At 31.4% G+C, this 22,640-nt stretch overlaps 1 pseudogene; it reads right to left on the bottom strand.

Annotated features, from left to right (window-relative positions):
• LOC132941754 (lachesin-like) overlaps positions 1–22,640 on the bottom strand; it is a 241,880-nt pseudogene that overhangs the window by 100,781 nt on the left and 118,459 nt on the right.

Below are 22,640 nucleotides of genomic sequence, written 5' to 3'. Positions count from 1 at the left end.
GACGTATTTAAGCCACGCGGCGTGTGCGTCTGTGGACCGGATTATCGTCTATCCGAAAAACTACGTTTGGGTCCCACGACCGTCGACTTTTGGTGGGAGTGGGTGCTCGTGTTCGGTTTAGCCACACTGTCGTCGTTTTTTCCCCTCATCTGCATCTATCCCGCGATAGGTGCCTACCCATCTCGTCGTGCGTTTTAATCGTTGGCGTCCGATAGCGGCAGTGACGCAACTACGTGGGAGATAACCCACGACCACCACCGACTGCAGCACCTCCACCGCCGCCGACGACGGGTGTAATTTTGACTCGTCGTCGGGTGTCCGAAATTATATTATTATTATTATTATTATAGGAAGACCGTTTCAAGCGCACACAACTGCAACGCGTACTTCCTATAGGTATATTATTATATTTCTGGTCGTGAAGATGACATGTCGGGCTCGGCGCGGCGGGGTCAAGTCAGTTGCGACTTTTGGGTCGTAGAGTGGTATATTCAGTTAACGTCAACATCTGCAATCTCGACACTCGGTGGCCAGGCTCGTAAAACGGATTACTCGCCCTCCCCTCCAAAAACTGAACATACCGGACGTTCGCCGGGTAACAGAAACGCCAACGGAATAACGGATCGTCACAGTGTCACTCTGTAGTTAATGTTTTATGTACGTAATTGGATGCGACGACAATGTTTATTCCCGGCATCGTGTCAACCAATCAGGTGGATTGGTATCACACTACGTCATAAAACTCGCGCACTATTATAATAATAAATAATAATACGTATAATAGGTACCTATAGGTATAATAATATGCAATATTAAGGTTCTATTTGTACGGTTCAACTCGTCCGATGGGCAAAAGGTCAATGGGCATTTCCGTTTTATATTTTGTCAATGGGCTATTGTTGATATTATATTTTATGACAATAATCCGATCGAGCCGGTATTTAGATAGGTACCTCTAGTCTCTACCACTCGAATAGACGACCATATACGACAATCCCGCGTACGTCATATATCATAATAAACCACCTGCAATGATTGTTCGGTATCGCACGGCCTATATTGCTATGTTATTACTAGTGCAAAATTCATTTACCGAGGTTATTAACGTTATAATATTATAATATACTAGCGTGGTATCGCGCGGTAACAATATATTTTTCGTTTGACTCGCCTGCACAATACAATATTATATATGAATTCAATACTCACGCTTGACCAAGTCCCTGGAACCGGTGCGCAGCATCAGCGGCTGGTTGTTCTCGCGCCTCCACGTGATTTTCGGCTCGGGGTTGCCGGTGGCGTGACACGACAGGGTAGCGTTCTCTGCCTCCATAAGCGTGAGGTCGGGGCTCGACTCGTCCGTAATTATATCCGGTGGCACTGGAAACGATAAAAGGTTACACGTTATTATAAACAGTATGCACTAATACACACACAAATTAAATTCATCATCATAAATGCGCGGTAGGTTATAGACACCGATCTATATTAATTCATGTTATGAGGAAAAAATGCTGATGTTAGGCCCACCTACTTAAAAAAAATGTTTAGCTACTCTCGAATAGTGCTTTAAAATCACGATATAGTGCCTTTAAATATTAAATACCACTAATGACTGATCACTTATTATCGCCCACCCACCCACCCACCCGACCCATCCATAAATAGTTCTGGGGATTTTTTTCCAGTCGATACCCATGTTCGGCGACACTGGCGGTAGGTCATAGGTGCAGTGTATTTATATTTATTGGTTTCGAGCTGTTCCTACCGACGACAAGAGCTGCACATAATATATTATTATAAGATACTGAAAAACGGTATAAAGTCCGATGTCGTTGTGTTACAAGTACGATGATTCGAGTCCGTTTTCTTCGTGTGTGTGTGTGTGTTTCGTCGATAGAACAGTTTACTGTGTACGCTAGTAGGTACCTATTGCAAAATCAATAACTGTGCATACACTATTATACCTATAATAATAAAAGTGTTCACTTCCGAAGAAAACGTTCCTAATTTAAAAACCGCTGAAACAATAATAATATAGTATTCCGTGTATTGCAATCACACATTTATTTTAATGAACTATACACGATGCACTTGCGCAACGATTCGTTTTATATCGAGGAAATAATATTTATAGCGGTAGGTAGGTACTTCGATACGAATATGGTTTCATTTATTGAACAACTGTTTTTTCGCTTATGTTTGTCTAATTAACGCAAAAAGAGATTATACCCAATTGCACTTTGCGACACAAAAGACGATTATTTATTATTACGGCTTGTAAGAGAACTCGGAAGCCGGAGAGAGTCAACAATTGAGTAATGGAAATGTGTGTTTGACTTCGCATTACTTCATATTAGGTGTTATATGTATTATGAATTATGATGAATCAAATTTATATGTCAAGTCTGGTCAAGAGTTATTAATGCGGTTTGAAATACATTTCAGTGATCATATATGATGCTTGTCCTGTACGATGCTATCAAAATGTAGTGTTGTTTACTTTTACCGTATATTTAATATGTTAATTTAGGTTTTAAATTGATTACGTGTTTTGGCTTTTCTGATTAGGAACACGCAATGACTATTAATACACACATGTTGCGGATTACGTACGAATTTAGAGATTTGGACAAAGGTACCTAATCCTTACTAATTTATTAGTAAATACTCGTTAAATATTTAATTACATTTTTAATATGAATATTTCATTTAAAATATAATAATTACGGGTATAAATGGCATTTTAATTTATAGACGGCCATTGGTTGTTACCATTGTTTTAATTATATATTTTTCGTGACCGATAGTTTTATAATTAGTTTCTTAAGTTGGATCGATATCATAAAAGTCAATGCAAACTGTGCACAAGTCCGTAGTGTATTATTAATTGTGATACTCTCCTCGTATTGGCTCAAATATTTGAAATGTAACATGAGCTAATTCATTCAGCATGATATCTTCGTGGTACCAGTGGGTTTATTACCGATCGGCGTTCACCCTACAGGATTGAATTGGAGAAGGTGTGAGTGGGGTTACTACGGATTACGCTGGAATTAAATACTGATACCACTGTCGACAACCAACGGATGGCATCAACTGAGGGAGGGAGGCAAAGATTATTGTGCATTGATATAATCATCAAAAATAAATTATCATAATACACAGTGGTGACCTGAAAACATCGAGCATTAATTACTAATTGAAGTCGTTGTGGAAAAGTTTAGAAAAAACTTATTTGCCAACAGTTAGAGGTAAAAAAGTTTGAAAAAAATATAATCCTTTTTGAGTTTTTGTAACACCTAAACGAATTAAGGTATACATTACCTATCTATACGTTAATGGATTGAATTAGAATAATAGTTCGTATATTATTGAAACGGAAGACGTTTAACAATTTAAAAATCCGAGAAAGTCGCTGTGCTATTAAGTAAATGTCGAGCATGAGTAGGTCGCTGTAATGGATGTGTTAAATTTGTATTCAATGGTAAATCATGGGATAGGAAAAACGATTTTGAGCGGATATGGCGTGCAGCCTCTATTTTAAAAGGTATTTGACAATTTATTTATACAACACTATTATTAATGTATTTTTATATTATGTAATAGTAAGATAGGTTGAAATAAGTGTTGTCAAATAATATCACATACTTATATTATTTTATAATAATGATCATAAGTTAGTTCAGTAAAATGCTGTAAACAAGTGTGTGGTATTTAATAGCTTACTATTGTTTCAATATTAAGTATTGAGTATAGAAAAAAATAATAAACTAAATGGTGTAATTTAAAGTCTCTACATTTAATATTTTTTTAATTATTACAAAATAACTCAAATCCGTTAATGGAAATATCGTTATTCTTAATTTAAATATAAATTGTCGTTAAATGTTTAATTATACCTATGTCATGTCTATGAGAAAAAAAAATGTAGACTTTTTTTAGTTTGCTGTAAGAACAACCTAACTCATGAGGAATCTTATATTATACTTTCAAGATTTTCGACGCAGTATAAAAAATTTTAATTTCTATAAACACCTAAAAAAAATCTTAATATTTAAAACTTTAAGACGTACTTGTTGAAATATATAGAAAATAATAATTTAAGTAATTGTGGAATGTTTCAAGTTCTTTAAGTTAATATTTTTTAAATTAAAAAAAAACTCGTTTAAAATGAAATTCTTTTTTTTTGTTTGAATAATATAGGTATCCAATTTTTTCTAAATCCGTACTTAAATTTTGGCTTTACGCTAAATTATTTGTAATTTCAGTAAAAATAACTTATGCCTTTTATTTTTTTCATTTTTAAGCTTCAACTATAAACATTCAATATTTTATGAATTCATAATTAAAATATAATTTATAAAATTCCACGATTTTCCCAACTTTTGACTAAACTTGAACTTTAAACATTTGCGCTGCAAGAAGCTGTAAGAATATATTTCCGATATTTTTAATTGCTTTAAGAGCAACTTATTAAGAATCTTAAATCAAATAGTCAAGCTTTTTGACTTGAAAAGCTAATAAATAATGAACATTTCAAAAGTCTATAAATTGTTCAAAAAGATTCAACATTTTTTGATAATTATAATATTATCTTTCAAAATGATTATCTTAATATTTAATGAAAATGTAAAATATTGATAATATATTGTCGGTTATTCATTTTTTACAAAAAAACAAAACAGGTTTTACTTAAATATTTTCAACTTTCCCGATTATTTTGAAAAGTACTGTGAGTTTTTACTTTTTACTACTCAAACTATCAACTAGATCCAATTACCACTTATTTCATATTAAAGTAAATCGACGTCAGTTCTTGTGTCGTCGTTGGTCTTTGATTAAATGAAGAAAAAACAGTAATTCAATAACTGGTACATCATTAAAGATGGATTATTATGGATGCAATTGTTACATTGGCCTTAATATCATTAAAATATTGTAAGTTTTACATTCGTATGATGCCTATTCATTGTATTTGACATATCGTTTATAATTCAAAACTTGACAAATAAACCTTTTTTAACATTCGTAAAATCATGAAACATTATATTTATAATATATTAATATATTATCATATTATAGGTAAGCAACTGTATCGTAAGGAAATTTCCGATGAAAAGAAAAACTTGTGTTTACAATAAATAAATATTTCTGGACGTGAAACGTTTGGCAAAAGTGACATTTTTTTTTTACTGCTCTATATAATATATTATGTATATGTTATATAAATGTTAAATATATATTTTGTTGCAAGCTAATAACCTAGAAGCTGAAGCTGTATCACGAATAAAAAAAAAATGAATACATATTATTATTACTGGGCAAGGTACAAACAATTTACGGTAATAACATTGCGTGAGCATTTTTTTTTAAACGCAATAGTATTATACATTTATTATAGGAATTGGTTTTGATTTAATCAAACGTTGTGGACATAATAATACACTAACGGCTATCATGGCAAGTGTATACACAATAAAAGTTGATTACTTTAAAGAGTATTGTTTAAAAACTGCAGCAAAGATGTTTATTTCACTTTATCCGTGGCGGTGCTACAGAATTGCGACGGTGTACATAAAACTGTATTACACACAGAGCTGATGTCATTCGATTTACTCCATTTCCAATTGGCAATAATGATAAAAACCGTGAACATTTTTATATACTTTATACTAAACACAGGATATTGCACGATGCATTGTTGTTTCTTATTAAATATTTGATATAATGATAAATATCGTATTCGAAAACAGTACCCAAGTGGATCTTTCGGTTTGTATCGAAACTCAACTGCAAGATGATTTTGAGAAACTAAAATAGTTTTTTAAATTTTAAATACTTCTTAAAATAATTTATCGGTCAAGACTTTTTTCTTGGTTATTAATTATTATTATAAATAGTAAATACCATATGAATAATCTTGTATACAATTTTTTCTTATAAAACACTACTAGGCTGTTAAAAAAAATACGTCTTTGATGTACATATTTTATATGGGTAGGAAGTCTAGCAACTAGACGAAACCTTTCAAAGATTTGTATGTTTGAAAATTATTGGGGACAAAAAGTGTCAGAGACGAGAAAAATAATATATAAATATGTATAAATAGTTATAACTAAAAAAGTAATTGGGTAATAATATATTATATTAATTTTTTTAATTTATCAACTGAAAAAAATAAACGCCTTTGCATTGGACTAAGTAATTTTAAAAATTGATAAATATTTATACAGTGATACGGTAATACAAAACTAGTAAATATGTGTGTGCTGGAGTTTATTGCTTGGATACTAGGTTATTCTCCAAAAATGTCTCGACATTTTATGTAGTAATTAAGGAGTATCCTGTGGAGATACAAACTTGTTTTTTTTAATGGAAAACCTTTAGAACTCTTTTCTAATGTAAATTATTTAGTGGATAATTTTTACGGAAATGTTGATGTGTCAATATCAAGATTGAAACGAGTAGTTTTTGAGTTAATTCATTTTGTGTACTACGGATAGTTATTGGTCTATGGTAATGGGTCCAAAATAGTCCAAGTATAATAAACACTAGATCCAATATTACATATATTTTATATTTTTGTAACAGAATTTTTAAGGACTATTATCATCAGTATAAACGTTTTAATAACTGAAAAACCACTCGTTTGAATTTTGAATTAGGTACATTAAAATGTTCAAAAAATATATTCACTGAATAATTTACAGTAAAAAAGAGGGTTCTCATTTGAGGAAAACAAAAGTTTGCATCGGTATAGGAGTCAACCTAACCTAAGAAGTAAAACAAATCTCAAGAGTTTGAAATTATAGTCTTAAAGTATCTATATTTAAAAACTCAAAAAATCAGAAAAAATGGGCGTGAGCACTGAGCATGGTAGGTGAATTATTCTGCACATTATACGTATAAGTGCGATATTGTTTTCCGCAATACGTCTATATCTCGCCTGGACAATATTCAGCACACTTAAAACTACATTTCAAAACTCAAAAAATCAGAATTTGAATAAATTCATTCTATCAAACGAAAAAATGAGGGTGAGCATGGTCGGTGAATTGTACGTGTAAGTGCGATATTAGTTTCCGCGATACGTCTATCCGTTACTCGCCTAGTAAATATTCAGAACATTTTTCGACAACCAGCGAGTGTTTATAACACATTGTACCCCCCCCCCCCCCTCCAATTTTGAGCACGCATTTTTATATATTATACAATATATCCATGATATTTTCTCTATTAAATACGAGATAAACGCGCCCATATATAGGTGGAGCGTGAATATCACATACGTTACGCCGCACCGTATTGCATAAATAGCCTCAATTATTATATTTCGTATGGCGATTGTACGGCGGCGGCGTAAATAAAACGATTCCATTTTCGTATATTGTAACATACGCACTGTGTACAAACGTTGTTTCCGGGCACACGCGTACCGTTTTATAATACAACAATAATAATATTATATTCACATAATATTATGCTACAACATAATATATTGTACCTGCCGTACATATTATTATTATTATTCTATAGTTGCACGTGATAACACAATAATATATTATACTTTACATCGTATTAATAATATTACATATACCTACTTGTTATTTATGAATTTTAATATTATTCAAGATTCTCAAACGCGCCGGAAAGCGAGGGAGAGGGGGGGGGGGGTTAGTAGATTTTTGCTTTTACATTTTAGCGCACATAATAATATATTATTCCGATTCTTTACTTGCGCGTATAATATATTATTATTTTAAAATTCGTGTTATATTTGTGTGCATAAAATATTATATAATATAATAAATAACGAACTCGATGCAATAACCGGTAATTAAAACGTTCTCTTTTTTATTTCAGCTTTAGTCTAGTTATTTCTTTACACAATATAATATTAATTTTTTTAGATGTAATTAAAACGTAGTATTTTGAATTTATGTGCAAAAAAAAAAAAATGCGTTATTGTTCTTTCTTTGGGGGTTTGACGACAATGACTTTTTTAAATTCATCGTCATTAAGTATTCTACTATAAAATGTATAAGCAGTAAATGCATCAAACCCTGCTTGTTACATAAAAACATTTAAAAAATAAATGTTAACATAAGCACATCATTTAATTTTACATTAATGTACACATGTTTTATTTATCATTAACAATCGCAATTAGATTACATTTTTTACGAGCTATTTGTATGATTCATTTAGTATTTAATTTCCTATTATTTTTTTTCCCGTGAGATTGTGATGTTAAAATTTAACTAAATTGTGTCTAGTAAAAAGTTAGACAGAAAATGTAATTTTTTTTTGTTTGCCTTTATTAACTATAATATAATTACGTTGTTTTTTTCATTTTACTTAACAGAAAATTTATTATGATTTTGAATTTTACAATTTATAAAAGTGGGTAATTAAGGGAGCTAAATGATTTAATGAAGGTATATTATAATTATGAAGGAAATTATAATTAAACTATACTAGGTTTACTTAATTGTAAAAAAAAATAAAATTGTGAAATTCCGGAAGAATTTTCTTATTTTTTTATGTACATTCCATAATATTGTAATAACTAGCTTTATAAACTCACAATATTGATTAATTTTTTCTTCAAAATATGTATTTGCAATTTGTTTCTAAAAATATAAAAAAAATCATATTTGTTGTTCTTTCAATTGCAGGTGAAATAATTTAAGGTCGGTAAATTATATGGAGAAATTTTAAAACTTAATACGATTATATAGGAATACAAGTTCATGCATGATTTTGAATAATAATATGTTCACGTAAAGAAGTTTGATAGTAGAGTATTTACCCCTCCCCTCAAAACTCTAACGTATAACTAATAATTACCTAACTATAACTAGGAAAGTGTTATTTAAACAAAAGTTTGAATTATACGTAATATATAGAATATCCTTATAAACCGCATATAATATTTATATTATAGTTATCTGCATCTATGTATAATTATTTTGGATTTTATAGTAGTTTTTATTACAATAGTTTATTATTATCTGTGAAAATAATATGAACAAAATGGTTTGGTCTGGAAAGTCCATTTATCGTGATGGGGAGGGGAATGTTTTTTCTTAATGTCCAAATAGGAAAATATCGTGTTCAATTATTAATGACATACAAAAAAAAGACAGTTGAAAAAACAGTTGAAAAAACCACAAAAGTTTAATGTGATATATTATTTTTTATACACTAACATTATATATAATATGTGTGATATAATTGTTGGATTTAATACAATATAAAAATAATATAAATTTTACAACACATTCATCACGAATATGGACTGCCGACAGTTGGGCGTCAAGTAGTTAATAAAATGTGTATTGTTTTCGTTTGCAAACGTCATGTTTCTATGGCAAAGGGGTCGCAAAGTGAAAGAAAACCACTCCGAGGCGGACAGTGAGAATATTTGAAACAAATAACGAAGGAAGAGAAAGAAAAGGAAAAAAAAAAGAAAAGCTTCGTTGCTATACAGCTACGGGCATTCTGAAAAGAGAAAACAACAACGGTTTCGCGATGTTTAAAGTTTCGACCAAGTTCGCGTTTTAGAAATCACTTTGACTGTCAATGTGTTTTCGATAAGAACTAACGGGGAAATCGGTTTTGAACATTCCTCCGACAACAATTTCGAATTCCCGACGAAAAGCGCGCCTTGTCGTGGCCTATACCGCCCCCCCCCCCGCCACTCCGTGAAACCGTCACGACCGCGACGACGATGCAGTCGGAACGCTTAGGAATTTCATTTTTTAGGTAATTCTAAAACTATTTTCGTGTAGGACACTTGAAGATATCGCGTTTATCCAGAGTTCAACCATCGAATTTATCATAATATATTGTTGTCGAAATGTTTTTCTCACACCGCGGTTCACATGACATTATATTATACGTGTGCAGTTCGGTGTAAATTATTTCTACTATTCATATATGCATATATCGACTATATGCGCAGTGCCGGATAGGACAAGTACCGGCCCACCGAGTTAAGGTACATTCACTAACCTAAAACCTAAACAATTTTATACAGTTGAGGACAATTTGAAAAGGCGCGATTTGTCGTTCCTCCGTGGCATATACCCCCCCTCCCTCCCTCGTGCAACCGACACGACCGCGACGACGAAAAAGTAGAAACGCTTAGGAATTTCATTTTTTAGGTAATTCAAAAACTATTCTCGTGTAGGACACTTGAAAGTATCGCGTTTATCCAGAGTTCAGCCATCGCATTTATCATATTGTTGTCGCAATGTTTTTATCGCATTGCGGTTCACATGACATTTCATTATATGTGTGCAGTTCGGTGTACATAATTTCTATTATTCATATATCGACTATGATATGTGCCTGATAGGATAAGTGCCGCGGCCCATCGAGTTTAGGTACTTTCACTAGCCTAAAACCCGTTAATATGGATTAGAAAAATTAAGTTTAGTATTTATTACTACCTACCAAAATAAAGTCTCCGACCTGCCGAGTTATTGCACGGTCCAGTGCCAATGTAGTTTTGTACATAAAAATACGCTCTACGGAAATAATGCTCCTGTTCTGTAGAATCTACCAAATTTGATAATTTATTTTCAACTATAATAGAGGATAGTATTCTATAGGCCGCACTGAACTCCGTTTTTCAATATTTTAATCTCAAACTTTATAGTAAAAAATAATAGAGTTTTAAGCGTATGAATTATATTATACCATTATTTGAACTAAAATAAAAAAAAATACAGTTCATTGCGGCCTGTAGGAAATCTTCTTCTTTTAAATGAAAAAATAGTTATAAAAATCCAACAATTCTACAAGGCCTGAGAATTGTTCCCGTGAAGTCATTATTTTTGATATAATACACCCTTTCAACCCCCCTCCCCGAAATTGGGTATCGGGTAATAGATTAGTGGAAAAATATTATCATTATAGGGTAGCAACTAAAAATATAAAATTGAATTTTCAAATTTTCTATAGAATTGCGGAAAATTTGAAAAACCGGGCCCCTTAAACTCTGTAACTCGCTGGGTTTGTCCTGGACCGACACTATGTCTATATAATAAACTGCGCTATAAACACATACACAATAATAATAATATTATTCATACCATGACGGTATCGTTATACGTACATAATATTTATTAGTATACATATTACAGTTATAATTAACGTATTAATTACTATACGTCACGATCACACACGCGTTTGACAATATATATCTAATTATCCGTTTGAAAATTACAGGCAGATTAATAAAATATTTTCTACTTTTCAGATCCCGCCGCCACCATAATCGTATATTTTGTCACGATCTAATTGGACGAAATTAAATTACACTCACATGGCTCAGGAAATAAATTTTCAATTAGCAGCGGCGACCGATACGGATTTTCGTGCGCCCAAAGAAGTGCACCTACAACGGTTGTTCGTTATCGAAAACATCCGATCGCAGAATATACAGACGATTCTCAAACCATCGAACGCGTAACCGGTATATACCAATGTGTACTTACGCAATAAATTCAATAACGATGATGAAATAATTTGTGTTTTATTATCACGATCGGATTTCCATGGCTGTTGCAACTCGTCCGGTTACCATTTTTATGATTAATGCGTCTATAATTGTTGTTGGAATGACGTTTATATATTATTCGAAAATTCGAACTCCGAAATGCTTTTACTTGCAGCAGGTATTTTCGGGCAGACTTGCTGGCTGGCTCATTATTATTCTATTTCGTTTTAACCATAGTTTAATGCCAAACAGCATAGTAGTCATTAACGGTCTAATTATATTACAGTCGTCATAGGTATTCTTAACGACTGATTAATTAAAAATGTTTGACGGTTTAATTTCTACCTGGAAATGATTATACGTATACGGCATTTAAAATAATATTATAGCAAGACCTTACCGAAAAACGTCGAACCGAGAAAAAAAAAGCGTTTTAAAATAAAAGCACACTATACTATATAATTAGTACGTAATTATATTATACTTTTATGATAAACGAAATGATTACGGCACAAATGTCTATATAGCGCTACATAATATACAGTTTAGAATAAAATATGTTTAATGTGGCGTATTGGTGCAAAATATATATTATACATTATTGTTTCGATAAAATCAATTGAAGTATATGACAAACATATAGTCAGAAAGTAAAATTAAATCAATTAAGACTCGGATAAAATATAATTATTCATATATCTATGTTTGCCTGTCATTACTTGATTCCTTAATTCTTTTAAATATAATTTTTTTTTTGTTTAATTTTTTATTTACTTGAATTATTTTATATCGTTCTTTTATTTTGTTTATGTAATTTTGAATAGTTTGAACAGTTGAAGTAATATGTCAAAAGTGCGAACTAATTTATTATTCAATAATTACTCATATTTTAACATGAATTAGGTTAATATCATTTAAACTGTAAACATGATGCGAATAAAATATTTTAATCTTAATTAATTATGTTTACTCGTATATTCTATAGTATTATAGTTTATAAGTCCTTTAAAATATCTTACTATTTGAATGAAAAACACAATACAAAGTTTTAAAACACCAAGTATTGTGTCATATTGTTTAAATTAGATAATATTATTTATGAATTACAGTTTCTGAAAGATCTGGTGATAAATGTACGAAATAGAAAAAAAGCGTTAAAGCGTTATTACAAAAGTGAATAAAAATCATATTACTTTAAATGAACTTAACACGCACTACTAGGAAAATATGGCTATGAAAATTAATTATATGGTGGCTGTTTTTTACAGGTTCAGGATTAATGAACCGTTATTTTATCCTCATAGTATTGAGTTATATATTCGTAAATTATATAATTAGTGAATAAAATGAAAATAATTTAAATCTGGATTTGTTATTTTTTTCATAAAATTCGATCGGCGTTGTATTATTTTTATAATTATGTATGAATTTTGATTGTAGAGAGGAATTAATAACGTAATATTCCAACTATTTTTTAGTTGGTATGAGCATGAACATTATTTGTAATTGATCTTTTCAAGTTGGTAAATGTAAAACATTCCTATTTAAATTATTGTATAGTCAAATATTGATTGTATGTAAATTTGGATAGGTTGATTGATTTTTTTTCTTTTGTGTTATAGTAAAAAATTATAAAATGTATTTGCGTTTTTAGTACAATGTTTTAATAACTTTTCTACGTATTCATTTAAATGATAAACTATGCACGTTATAGCGACTGATGAATCTGTTTACTTAAGTTATAATGCACGTATTAAAATATAAGAAACCATTTTTGATTGGCGTGTCTTGGGATTAGGAATAATTAATTAAAAAATAACATTCTTGGTGTTATTTTTAAAACCGTACAGTTATTTTGTCGGTTCATTGTAAATGCACTCATTCAGTCATAATAACACTTCTTTCTTAAATAAAACAAATAATGTCACTTAGGATTATCGTATTTATAAAAATATTTGCTTTTTTAATACGCCAAAACTTTGTAAGTTAAAAAAATATGCAAAGTAAAATAACAGCATAAAAACGGTCGGATGATAACAGTCTAAAACTACCTCCGTATTATAGTTATTGTTCTCACCAATGCCCCTAAATTGCCTACACGGAGCGCCGTTTTAAAAAAAAATAAACTAATCGTCGTTTCCTAACCGCTAATCACATCAGTTATTAATTTCCCATACCGACTAGAAGTGTGTGTTAACTATAGTGAAAGTCATTTCGAATAACTTCTGTTGTGTTACAATGGAGTGACGCCATTTTCATATAACTATAGTTTTCACAACACGCCTTTTAATTCGCTTTAATTTATACGCATCTTCCTCCCGAAAATGTCAACAACTCTAGTGATTTTGCGTATCTATTAAAATAAATTATAATCACATATAATATTATAGTTATTTAATTCTTCGTCTCCGATTAAACCCGAAGTGGTTTTTAATGAAAACGTATTATCGAATAGTTACGAAGACCATCTCATTAATTGGTCGCGTATATAATTTAAAGTAGCAAAGTGTGCGAATAGGTTTTCTTGTAGTCCAATTTGTCATCGAAGTATATATATATATTTACGGATACAAGTATACATAAAAAGCGATATATACGAACAGTGCATCCCATGAACCGATCGAGTGGAGAACGATAACGCAGTTCGCGCAGAGCAGTTTTATTGCGGCTGAAACAGTCTCCTATCGGTTAATAATAATAATAAAAAAAAAACAACAACAACATCAACAACCTTCAGCCGTGATACGACCCACACGAATCGGGTCTGGTGGGTAATCGTTGTTGTCTTTCGCTTACTCGGCACACGTCTTTATACACTCGCGTTGCACAAAGTAGGTATAGATACGAATTATACATAATATATTATAAATATATATATGCACAAGGGACATAATAACATATTTTGCTGTTAAGTAACGGTGGTAACGGGTGCGGGGCACATTGTGTGTGGTGGCGGAAAAGATAATAACAGCATATGCCGACCATGAGCAGGACTGCAGAGACCGCGACGAAGAGTGGGGCGGCGAGGAGGAGAGGGCAAAAGCTGCACATCCGATGGTGTCTCCGCTCGCTTCACCGTCGTCCGGTCACGTTCTACCGTTAAATCCAGTTTATGCGTGTCGCGCACTACACCCCGACAACACCTCAGTTAGTATCTTCCGGTCCGTGATCGTGTGCGTGCGAGTGCGTTCGTCTCCCGGCCAGTTGCCGCGTGTAAATCGTCCGTCCAGTGTATAAATTATTATATGGCGCAGATGGTCTGGCCTCGGTCAATATCGGCCAGACGATGACCCCGTCGGCGTGCTGCTTGGGAAAGCTCGTCCGATTTCCACCGTTGTCGGTTGTCTGGTGCAAGGAAACCTCAACCGATGACACCGCCGCTCATCTGACCGGGAAACTGCCGATCGATACGCCGCCGCAGCCTCTGTCGTGCCGGCACCTGGTCGGATATTTGTTCGCCCAAAGCACCGCGTAAAGACATTGACGAGAAATTCATATAAGACAGTTGTATGTCCTCTTGTCTTCTGTCCGTCCATCCAGTGCATATAATATGTGTTATATGGCGTAGATAGTCTCGTCTTGACCCCGTTGGCCTGCCCGGGAAAGCTCTTCCGATATCCACCGTTGTCGGTCGTCCGATACACGGAGACTGCAACCGGTGACATCGCCGCTCACCCGACCGGGAAACGACCGATCGATACGACGCCACAGCCTCCGTCGCGAGGGTTCCTGACCGGATGTTTATTTGCCCAAAGCTCCGTAAAGACATCGACGTACGACGAGAAATCCATATAAGACAGTTTGATGTCCTCTTGTCGTCCGGTAGTTGGAAATAATCTCGAGCACTCGATTTCGATAGTATTATCATAATATTCATAACAACGTACAGCTCCCGAGGTGAATGTTTGTTTTGTATATTATACCACAAGACATCCGATCGGATTTCGGAAATTCAAAAACCCGTTGGATTCTCGTGGTAATCGTGAAAACGTTTTTCGGAATATCATAAAAGTTTTCCAGAATTTTAGCGTGCTAAATAGTTCTATGATTAGCGGACGATAAAATCGTGGCAGGGGCGCGAGTTTATTATGTTATTATTTAAATATAAAAACTCACCGTTTATGAAATAAAATTCAATTAATAGCCAAATATAAAGTAAAATCGTTAGTTAATTATTTAACATAATTATACACTGACTAAAGCAAAATATGTATATTAATATAATATTCATAATCAGTGACTTGAAGTTTTCAATGATTATAAACTTTATAAAATCGTTTTATAAATTAACAACGTTGTTCACGTATGCAAGTTTTCTCAAATTTAAAATCACTTATGAGACATCTACGCTTTATCTATATTGATTACGAAAGAACTTTAGTTTATGTGTTTAGTACCTGCCCCTGTTTAAACCTTATTTAAACCATAAGTCTACCCAACGTGCGAAGAATGGTTGCACATTTTTTTAATTAGAATAGTAGTTTTATTAATATTTTATGTACTTAAAAGTTTACTGCGTCTACAATAAAAAAGTGTATAACGACCGAGATTGTTTGAAAATATAGGTTAAAATATATTAAATTTTTATAGTTCAACTTTCAATTAAGTTTGTTTTATACTTTAAAGTTTCAAGTAGTTTAAAATTTGTCCGATGGAAATTTTTTTTTAGTTGGCTTATTATAACTATAGAAAAATTAACCAATAACTTAAAATTAAATAAGTAATAAATATCGTATTTGAATGTTAGGTGGAAATCAGATATATTTGAATATTTGATATTTTTAACACGTTAAAGTGATTAATTGTATTGAAATATTGAAATATTTTAACTTATAATTTATCAAAAGTGTAAAAAAACATTTTATTGTGAAAAATAAAAAATTTTCATGAGCTTATGCAAGAGTTTAGACTGATCATAATCACCCCTAGTTTTAAAGAATATTCTATTTCAAAATGTTATTACGCTTATAAAAATTAACAAATAAACCGTCACTTTTTTAGCTCTAAAGACAATAATAATTCCATGAATTTACTATAGTAAGTACATTTATAGCGTTTTTATACGGGTATTGCAATCATTTTTTAGTAATTGGTCTTTCTTTAAGTCAGGCATTTGGCAATTTTAGTAATTAGTATTACACTCATAAACATTCTATTAAATGGTTTTATATTTGATGGATTCTGGAACAATACTATATTTATTAGCAATTCGTTGGTAGCTTGCACATTGTCAGTTCCCTAAAAATGTCATGTTGTCAATTGAACGCGTAAAATAATTCATTTTTTATTTTAATTACATGAATGTTGCAATGTTGGTTTTTAAATGTTCGCATTAAATTACTTTTGTAGTTGTGTAGGTTTGTTATGATAATATATGATGACGTTGAGTAAAATGGCGGTGTTACAATCATAATCTTAATTTATTGGTTGAAGTAAAATAGGCATTTCGTTAATAACAACAAAGGGAATTACGTTCAAAGAATTTCGAATAATCGCATTTGTATTCGAGCAAACATTAAATTGACTACAGTTTACGTTTATTTCAGTTAAGTTAAGTACTTGTTTTGTAAACAGAATTACTCATTTCTGTGTCCATATTATTATTATTTGTTATTATACTTATAACAGTTGTTGTTATCATTATAATTATTGATATTGTTATTTTACTCAACGCCTATACATAGATCTGTTCTCGTATATTATATTTAGTGTTAATTTGTTACTCAAATGTATACAACGTTATAATTCATAAATAATAATAGTTTTGTATATTTTCCCTTAACTGAAGTTGTTTAGCGGAAAAAGTTTGGTTTTGGTTTGTGTGCTGCCAAATAACAATCAATTTTTTTTTACTTACAAATATTATTAATTATAGGAAAGAAAAAATGTGTTTTTTTTTACATGTATAACGATTTGAATGGCATATAATAATTATTATAGGTATTGGCCCGTGAAGTAATCATGCACGTACGATGTGTTAACTGGAATGAAATAGAGATAGGTAGGTAGACATGGCCGTGATTTTGAGCGGGGGAGAAATATAATAAATATTTTATACCAATTGTTTATTAAATTACGGCGGACGAAGAGCGGGAAAAATTCTTCTACCCCTCAAATAATTTACCAATCATACATTTATACATGTAAACACTGCATAGAGTAACTTGATGTAAACGCCTATGGTGATAGATAATTTACGTGAAGATAATACATACCCTTTCACCTATTTATCAATCTTGTCAAAACTTTGGACAAAACTTATTGTTAACTATTCGTTAAAATATTAAATATGGTAAGTATGACGAAAATAATCATTTGAAAAACATCGTAAAAATTATTAACAAAGTCATAATAATATAATTCAACGTTTGAAAAAATAGGAAAAAGTCATAACGCCATATAAAAATGTTGTTTACAATTACGTACAATTTGATTAAAAATGTATTTTTTTAAACTATACATATAAAACGTGTGGGAAGTTATTTAGGCTCGCGTGTAGTTAAATCAAATAAATGAATTTTTCAAGCATCATAATAATATGTTTCAAAGTGGCGAGAAGAAATTTGTTCAACACAACCTTGGCTGTGATATTTTTTCGAATATCGTTGAGCTTACTGTTCAGAATCTTTTATTTATTTTTCATACATATACGTTATGTTTTTTTGTTATAAACAATATATTTGCTGTAAAATTTGTAGCCATGACTTGTCTTATATTTCCCTGTGGAAGCGTGCTGTGGCAGATGTACTTATCGCGTAAAATATGAACATTACAAAACCTTTAAAATCCCACGTTGTTTCCAGACTTCAATTACCGGAGTGTTATTATATTTAGTAATTGCACATATTGTTTGAGAATATTTTATTTAAATGATAAAAATATGTATTTCCTTCAAATCAATGAAATGAATCGCTGAAATACGTTTTATATTAAGATTAACTATAGACATTATTTTATTCAATAGTAATTTCTAATAACAATTTAAATTATACTTTTATAGTTTAATGTAACTCATTATATATTCAACGAGATATAATATGTACTATAGCTGTATGCACTATTGCTTTATTTATGCTTTACGCCTTTACTTTTAGAGATATATTTAACATTTTAGCCGAACTATATTTTAAAGACAAGAAAACAATTTCAGAAATAAGGAATTATCACGAATCTACTCATATTAAAGTGCATACAATATAATACTCTATTCACAGTCGATAGTTATGAAAAACAGTTATGTGTGTGACGGTTGAACCATAATAATTTGATAATTTAATAATAATTGTTACCTAATTACTTTTAGGTTGATAAAGATTTTTAAATATCGCAATTTTAAACTCATTGTTTAATTTGTTTGTACTGTATTTAATCATTTACATATAAGTAAATAATTGAAATATGGTTACAGTTAAAACTGTTAGAACTCACCACTATGGTGCAGAATATTGTAGTATGTTGAGATATATTAAATTTGAGAGTAATATCATAACAATTATTATTTTTAAATGGTTTACATTAAATGTCCATACAAATTCATCAGTGTGCCGGGAACTTGTGACACCTAAGCAATGAAATAATGAGAGTAAATTGTATAGTATTATTTTGTTTTCGAGTTTTCCTAATCAATACATAGAAAGAAAAAATATCAAAAATCCATACATATATCCATACATATACTTAAGATTTCTGAAAAATATTCAACAATACTATGTATGTATTTATAAAGTTCCTAAAAAGAAACTATTTTAATGTCATATTATAGTAAATTTAAGGATCATTTGGTGGCAAAAAAAAATGAATAATCTCTTAAACATAAAATGAAATTAATTATAAACGCATGGATAGGAATTATTGTTAGTACATTGAATGAGAACATGACAAGAAACTGACAAAATTGATATCTGATTTAACGTGCACGAGATGACAGATACTCAACAGTGAAACGTAGGGCGTGTTTACTGCGTATTGGATGAGAATCCATAGATAACGAAGTCGAAAAGGACCTAAATGTACGATGCAAGATCACAGACATGGACATACGGATGTGAGAACTAAAGTTGTAAATAATATTATTTTAAAATAATGATGTCGTATTGAAATCTTTCCTGGTATTTGCGTCATTCGACGTATATATTGTATGAAAAACCATACTGTGCATATTCTATTTTGCTCCGAACTAAAATTATTAATATTTAGAGTGCCTTTGCAAACGGTAGGCGGACTGACAGTGTTCGGCAACTCGTGTATGCGTCGGATAAGAGTTTAGAAATTAATAATAGTTTTAAGTTAGTTAATTTTGTTCGTTTAAAGGAAAATCAAATGGTGGGTATGTCGGCTATATAATGGGATAACATTTACAAAAATTATTTTTCCACTAAACACGAATAAGTAATTATTATAATATTATACATTATGTAACGCAAGAAGACTTGACAGATGAAATAGCTTTTGCTCTAATTAATATTTACAATTTTTTTTTACAGTCTAATAATTTATAGTCACTTGCGCTACACGCATAATATAAAAAAATTTAATTAAAATTTTTTTGAAAATATTTAAAATAGCCAATTTTTAGATCTGCTTATAAAAACAATTTTGATGGAAAAAAAATGTATCGAAGTCAAGTAAGTTTATTTTTTAGAATTTGTTAAAATATCAATATTTTGTTGAATAATTAATTTAGAACATAATAACTTTTTTAAAAATATTAGTTTTGGGAATTTTCTAACAAAAGTATATTTCTTAAATTATTAAATTATTTTATTGATCATATAATTTTCACAATTTTTGTCGGGTCTTTATGTTACACTCTGCATAATACAAACGAGATAATCAAATAAAATGCATTATCTAAGATAATAATATAACAAATATTTATTTTAAAAAATATTAACTAAATATAATGAACGAATCACATATAATATATTATTATAGGTATTAAGTTGTCTAGTATTTATCGATGAGTAATAGCTGGTTTGTTCTGTTATTAACTTAGCTGGTAACAATTCAATAGTTTTTTAAAAACATTTTTTCTAATCTAGAAAATACTTCCAAGCACGTGTAAAGTTTTAGATATATTCTCTCAAACATTTGTACTCCCAGAATACCTTGATAATGGTCGATAATGTCGTTGTGCGATGATTTGAAGTCGTAAATTATACAAACGATGCGTTTAACCACAAGCATAGATACATATCCCACGGTCGTGGGCGGCAGCCCGCGTAATATATTATATTGGTCGACTCGACGAGGTGTTTTAAATTACACCTATAAAAAAAAATTGGTCTTTTGTCGACCCCCACGTGGGGCGCGCGGAATCGTCGCGGTCGTCATCGCCGAACACCGCACTTGCACAAAGAAGTCGATTACTTCTTTATAGGTGGCGTCGGAACTGCCTTTTTTCCGAATAAGTTTCCGGTCCAATCCGTATAATATAGATACTCGCCGATAGATCCCTCGCTGGGAGGGTCACGCAAGAGAAATGAACGTCGATATAGAGGAAATGCATTTTCTCTATACGCGCTCGGTTGTGTCTTGCAATTTGTTCTCCCTCCCCACTCGTCCCGCTATGCGCATTACGTCGTTTTGGCGGCTAGAAAGAATATTCAATTCCGATCGTGGAAAACTACTGCACATCAGCTGGTGTATAATATTACCTACGATACAATATACGCTCGTCCGATAGCTTATAGTCTTATATAATTCTTCCGAATCGTCAGAAATATTCTTGTCGGTTAGACTATATTTAGGTTCCTACACGTAAACGACGGATCGCGATGCGTACGAAACAAAGGAGATTCCGTGCGTACATTGGTTAGGTTAGTTGCAGTTGCAGTATTACAGTTGTCTTTATCAAATATTGATTATTATTATTATTATTATGTTTTAACACTTTTTAGAAATTTGAGGCATGCTAAATAAGCTGATTACCTACTTTTTATGACCTTGTCGTGTTTTATCAATTCATTATCGTATGCATACAAATATAGCATGGTTTTTAATGATCTTATGGTATTTTTAATAGCTTTAAGCAGAGTCAAATTGTTCAAAAAGTGCATAGTTGTTAATTGCTTATGTTATTATTTATACATTTTACAATTTTTAACAGATTATCGTGTTGGGAGAGTAAAAAATAGTCATAATCATAGAAGTATTATATTCGAGTATGTACAACGTGAAAAAAAATTAGTTTCGTCGTGTCCCGTACGTTAAATTACTTTAATATTGATGAGCAATTTTATTTTATTCGTGTAAGTGTTTTTGTTAGTCATATTAATATAATATACCTATATTTATCGTACATATTTAGGTAATTACTAATTTATATTATACTTTTGGTCCGGTTATATTATTTGTTTGAATCATAGTGGTGGTGGGGGGGGGGGGGAGATAGGTGAAGATATGGGATAAATTATTGATAATGTGGATAACTTTTATCTTACAAGTACCTGCGTAGGTTTACAGTAGGTAGTTAATTTGTGGTCACACAAAGTTGGTCGAAAAAAGGACAGCTGCGGTGAACGTTTGTATAACTGAATTATTTACGGCTGTAACAACAATACGTGATCCCAATCATATTACATAATCTTGTTTTAGGTCAGTTTATTTTAGAAATCAAACTGACGTATTGGGTGACGGTTATTAAATCTCATTCTCGCGTTAACGATTTATAACACTCACGAACATTGTGTTACCTATAAATAATACTGAAACGGTTTCGGTAATTTTTGGATAATACACAGGACTTACGAAATCATTGGCTTGGTGTTGGCCAAGTACGATGAGCAACGACTGTGGCGTAGGTCGAGCTGGTGATCGTGGTTGGCAAAAGGCCATAGACTTTGGCGACGAAAATATTACACGGCATAGCGTTTAAAATTATATATGTTTATAATGTGTTATTATTTATTATGAATTTTACGTGTCTGATGTCCGTGGTATACAACGAAAACGATGGAGAAACAAGTTAAAGATAAACGCGAGGAATGTAAATAATTTACGACGCTATATGTAGGTGTGGTATAATTGTTTTTTAGATGATCGAAAATGACGTAAGCCTGTTAACACAAAATCGCGATTCACATAGAACATTCCGATCGTGTTTAATTATTATTATCTCCGTCGACCA

Source organism: Metopolophium dirhodum, chromosome 3, assembly GCF_019925205.1.
Source record: "Metopolophium dirhodum isolate CAU chromosome 3, ASM1992520v1, whole genome shotgun sequence".
NCBI lineage: Eukaryota > Metazoa > Arthropoda > Insecta > Hemiptera > Aphididae > Metopolophium > Metopolophium dirhodum.
Note: the sequence above shows the minus strand (reverse complement) of the source record. Positions and strands in the feature narration are given on the sequence as shown.